The sequence below is a fragment of the Lissotriton helveticus genome, chromosome 1_1 (genome assembly GCF_964261635.1).
Source record: "Lissotriton helveticus chromosome 1_1, aLisHel1.1, whole genome shotgun sequence".
NCBI lineage: Eukaryota > Metazoa > Chordata > Amphibia > Caudata > Salamandridae > Lissotriton > Lissotriton helveticus.
The window spans coordinates 907,956,502-907,962,501 of record NC_136057.1 but is presented as its reverse complement, the minus strand read 5'-3'; positions in this window follow the sequence as shown (position 1 = coordinate 907,962,501).

The following is a 6,000-nucleotide window of genomic DNA, read 5'->3' as shown; positions in this document are numbered from 1 at the left end:
AGCCAACCAATTCTTCAGAATGGATTTCGGCTATTGTTTTAATTAAAAAGAGAAATGGCGAAATCCGCTTATGTGCAGATTTGAGATCGTTAAATAAAAACATTGTTGTTGATTGTTTCCCTCTGCCAAATATACAGGAGATTTTGGCAGCCACTAGTGGATCAAAATATTTTTCAATTATTGACCTCAAGTCTGCATATCATCAAGTGCAGTTATCAGAAGCGTCGAAGGAGTTGACCACATTCATCACTCCTTTAGGGGCATTCAGATTTAAAAGACTTCCGTTTGGGCTGGCTTCTTCAGCCAGCGTATTCCAGAAATTGATGGAAGCTATTCTTAGTGGAATTGATGGGGTACAAAAATTCCAAGATGACATTCTTATACATGCAAAAACAGTAGAAGAACATAATGAAATATTGGATACTGTTTTGAGAAAATTGTTTGATAGAGGGATGACTGTATCAAAAAACAAGTGCAAATTTTTAAAAAATGAGGTTGAATACTTAGGCCACGTGTTAAGCTGTGAGGGTATCAGGCCCAAACTTGATTTAGTTAAAGCCATAACTGATGCCCCAAGGCCCTTTGATAAGGATGCTCTTAGATCATTTCTCTGGCTTAGCGAATATTATTCGCGGTTTGTAGAAAATTATTCTGGTAAAGTTGAACCCCTACGAGTATTGTTGCGCAAAGGAGAGAAATATGTTTGGACAGAGGAACAAGATAAGTCTTTTAAAATGATTAAAAATGCAATACTCCATGCCCCAACTTTGAAGCCTTACAATCCAGAAGGGCAAATTGTTGTAACTGTGGATGCGAGCTCTGTGGGTATTGGAGCAGTATTCACACAAAGGGTTGGCAATGAAAGTAATACAATTGCATTTATTTCTAGGAGATTACAGGAATCTGAAAGACACTACAGCACCATAGAAAGAGAAGCATTGGCTTGTGTCTGGGCGGTTGAGAAACTGAGAATGTATCTATGGGGTAAAAGTTTTGACTTAGTTACAGATCATAAGCCACTCACTTTTCTTATGGATGGTTGTGGTAGAGGGAACGGAAAAATTTCCTCAAGATTGATCAGGATACTGTCGAACTTACAAGAGTATAACTTCACTATCAAACATATTTCTGGAAAATGCAATGCGAGAGCCGATTGTCTCTCACGCCTTCCTCTTGATTGTGATGATTCTAAAGAATATGATGACACTGAATGTGTAGTCTCTTTTGTAAACAGTAGCAGTCAATTTACCAGTATTTGTGAAGAATCGGATTGGGTTTCACAGCTTAATGATGACCCTGTATTAAGTAAAGTCAAATTATTTATTTCCAGTAGCTGGCCCCCAGTAAGAAATTTGAGTACGGATCTGAGAACGTATGCACAAGTGGCAGATGATTTAAGCATCGAGGATGGTTTCATAATGAGAGGTGAACTGTTGGTACCCCCACCTAAGGTAAGACGGATTCTCTTGCAAAAAGCTCACAAAACTCACCTTGGATCTACATTAACCAAGAAAGCCCTTAAACAGTATTATTGGTGGCCAGGTTTGGACTCAGAAGTGAATTCATATATAGAATCTTGTACCACCTGTTTGAATTCTGACAAACGTTGGAAATCCAGAGTTCAAGAGTTGCAATTAGTGGAAATACCATCTTCCTCTTGGAAAAAAATAGCCATAGATTTTTCTGGCCCTTTTCATGCTTTAGAAAGTTCATGTAAGTTCCTAATGGTGGTGTGTGACTATTACAGTAAAAGGGTCTATTTCAAGTTTGTTTCTAATATAGAATCTAAAAGTGCTATTCAATTTCTAGAACAACTTTTTACAATTGAAGGGTTGCCCCAAATCTTAGTGTCAGATAATGGTAAGCAGCTGACATCGGAAATGAGGACGACTTTTTTAAAGAAAAATCAAATTTCACAAGAAAAAACTCCATTGTACTCTCCCAGATCCAACGGGCAGGTGGAGCGTGTCAACAGATTTATTAAAGATGGAATTCAAATGGCCCTGGCAAACAAATTGTCGGTTGTAGAATTCACTCAAGAGAGAGTGGACATGTTTAACAGAACTGTCAATAACGTTACCAATTTTTCCCCTTTCTTTCTTATGAGAGGTAGACAAGCCGTCACAAGCATCTCACCCAGGCTTTCTGTGTATCAAAAAGGGAAAAGTGACTTTACTGTTGTGGATGATGATAGCCTAAAAGTCAAGAGTTCTATCTGCAAGCAACAACTAAAATCCAAGAAATACTATGATGAGACGCATAAAGCAGTTTACAAAGACATTGCTGTAGGGGATTGGGTGTTAGTAAAAAAACCAATTGTAAAACAGAAAGGAGATTCTAAATACTTGGGTCCAAGCGAAGTTGTAGAAGTATCAGGAGGTGCAATTCGTGTGTCGGAGTTGGGTTGGAGGAATAAGAGTGATGTCATCAAAATCAAGGGTTTTCAAAAGAAATGGATGTCTGATTCTAAAGATCAGAATGCAGAGTCACTCGCAGATAGCTTTTGGTATGAGGTGACATCTAGTAATGAGAATATGGTTAATGATAAGGAGCCTGAAATGTGTTTCTCTTCAAATCCCAATGGTGGAGTTTACCAGCCAAAAGACACAGTTAATGTTGCATTAAGATCAAATAGAGAATTGTGTTTAGAAGATGCTTCTGCTAATATCCCAGAGTCGAATTCCCAGGTTTCTGCTGCAAATGAATACAATGAATGTGATAGTTTGCAGAATGAGAAAGAGATGCTATTTTATCCTAATACTGTAGAATCTGCTAGTACAAGTTCAGGAAGAATGGTACAAATTCCATGTAAGTTTAGAGATTTTATAATGTATTAATATCATTCTGTTATTTTGAAAGAAAGGGAGATATTGTAACATGCAATCTATGTTTGAGGGTTGACGTTCCAGCTTATCCTTGTATTCCCCTCCCACTCCCTTCTCCTCCCTTCTTATTGGTTATTGCTTGCCTACGTCAGATATCATTAGGCATTGTTGTTTATGGGCTGTCATTGAAGCCCCAGCTGTTCGCCATACCGGTCCTGCACCGCGGGCCTTTATATCATTGTCTTTAAGGCATTGGCAGATGAACAACATACGTAAAATCCCAAACTGTCCAAAATGCAATACTGATGGCCTGACTCCTAAGTAACTCTAGGGTCCTATTGTGCTACATTCCAAAACATGATTGATCTTAACCCTTCCTGGCATGAATTACCGGCAAGGTCACGCCAAGAGCAGAGAGAAAAACTGTGTAATTGACAAAATCCTTGAAAAGCTTTATGCTTTACTCTTCTGACCCAGTCGATTGTTTGATTGAAATCTTCAATCCCCTTCGTTTGATGAATGTTACATCTCCCCGTTCCCCTCTCTCTAACCAGTCCCATGAAATTTCCAGTGATGTGAAGAAGTGTGATCTTCCATCCTTTACGATTTCTTAATTTGATTGGGAATAACACATATATTTCAGGCTATTCCCTCCGAGTCTATGTTTCACTGCACTAAATGATCTATGTTGTTATTGTACAGTTAGTGTGAAAATTGTGATATTGAGGCCATCATGTTGAGCGTTTCGACCCTTCTGGTTTCATTTAAGGATAGCGTCGCAATCACAGAAATTCAGAAAGTATGTAATGATAGTCTTTGTGGTGGCACCCATCTTCTGTATTGGTGCCAGGGTTCTGTGTGCTTTTTCAATTGATAACAACTTTCATAGGAGTTTAGGACATAGGGTGTCCAGAATGCAGCATTCATGAAATATGTCCGTAGAATGGCCCTTCACACTTTCAGGAAAGGCCAGGAAACATAGGTTATTATGGCAGGAATATCATTCTGCGTCCTCCATTCTTGATTTTAACATGCATATGGTCTCATGCTGTTTAATTATCATGGCAGACAGGTTGGAACTGACAAACTGCACCCCTCGGAAGGTGACAGTTGTTGGGCTGTGTGCAAGTAGCCATGGGGCTATTTTACAGCGTCCTACCTTTTCAAAATGAGTAAAACAAAGTGGATGTGGAAGGCAGTGTATTTTTAATTTAGACAGACAGATACAGCAGCAAGAATGGTCTTGAATGCCCCCCCCAGAACCCCCTCCAAACCCCTGTTGCGAGAACTGCATTGGTTGCCAATACGACAACGCACCAAGTTTAAGATCTGTTGCATTGTTCACAAATGCCTGTTCGGGAAAGGCCCTAACTATCTGTCCCAAAAGCTACCCTTCTATAAACCTGACAGAGCCTTACGGTCAAGCAACCAACTGCTACTTAAAACCCCACTTGTCAAAAAAACCAGACAAGGTGGCAGAGCCTTTTCCCTGGTAGGGCCCAAGCTCTGGAATAACCTTCCTATTGGCCTAAGACAAACCCTTAACCATTCCTCTTTCAGGAAGAATCTAAAAACCGTCCTATTCCAGGAAGAATAAACATTCTATACATCAGTCTATAACATCAATTTCTGGGTTACAGCAGCCATTCCATCTTGTGAGCAAAAGCGCGGAGATACCTCGTAAGGGGTCGATTCTTGCGCTATATAAGAATATAAAATAAAATAAATAAATAAAGGTTGATATTAATTACATTGTAGCGGTCGCCATTGTGTAGTGTTAGTTAGAACAAAGTTTTCATAGAAAATAGATTTTTTTTGTTTTGCTAACAACTGTGGAGCCATTTAACATATCTTCTTTAAAATGTCCTAATCCCCCCAAAAAAAGGTTCATCAACCTCAGCTCTTTCCTGGAAAGGTTCAGGGTGATCCCTCAACCGGGGGGCCAAGAAAATGGGGGACGGGGGGGGGGGGTGGGTAGGGAGTGGAGGAGTCCCGAAACAAAAATTTAATCAAGGCTACAGTCAAAACAGCTGAATAAAGATGGTATCTTCGATGTCATGAGTGATGTAGTATGTGATGGTGCAAGTTATAGTTCCTTGAAATAGCCATAACTGGTGAATGTCAGTGATTTTTTAATTTAAAATTGTATTTTTTCTTTGATATTTTTACCTAACTATATGTCACTTCAACCTTTATTTTGGTCAGTGAATTTCTGAGGTTATTTTGAATGAAAAGTATATTATTATAACCAACTATAATGTCACTTTAAGCTTGTGTTTTTCAGTGAATTTTTTGTTTTTTTTTAACGTAAAATACAATTTTATTTCCATACTTAAATATGCCAAACCCTCCCCTGTGTACAGGTTTGAATGTGGGTGGTGTGGGTTTGGCTGCAGGGTCAGGTCTACGCCCAGGCCCTGCACCCATCCCCGCGGGCAGCCAACCCACACCAAGCAAGACCCTGTGCGGCGTGGGGTTGGCGGTAGGGCCAGGCTTGCACCCAACCCCCCTACAGGCAAGCCAACTTCCATCGCTCAAGGCCTTCAGCCAGGCCCGGTGCCCAAACCCCGCAGGTGGCAACTGGCCACCCTCGCAGCAAATGGCCATAGGCATGAATAACATTTTTACCCCAGAGGCTATCTTGTCCATCAAACAGAGGCATACGTGCAACCAAAAAAGTTTCCTGTCTGTTACAACAGTTACGGACTTAATTTCCGGGAGGCTGCATGAAGAGCAAGGGATGAAGGGTGCTTTTGACCAGAGTAGTTCTCATAAGGTCCAGTAAGTGTCCCACTGTGGCTCAAGGATCAGGTGCTTCTCAGGAGCATTGGAAATAGTGCTCTTGTACAATGAAGCCACTGACAAGTATGGAGGGAGCAAAATGTGAGAGGTCCCAGGTCCACAGGACGCTCATGAAGCAGTTGGTCCATGAGGTATTGTAGCTGCCTTTGCATGGACAGAAGGTGCATGTCCATCCATCCGTCTGCTCACAGAATGGTTCTTATATCCTATATTGGACTATAGCGCTTGACAATGTAATTGCAGGACGAGGAAGGCGAGAGTGCATGCACTTTACATTAACTAAGTGTTGAAAATTATTCTGCAGGTCTCTGTAAAATCTTTCCAGGTTGATAGTAGAGCAGCCCATGTTGTATACAGCAGTCAGGCCAAAGGC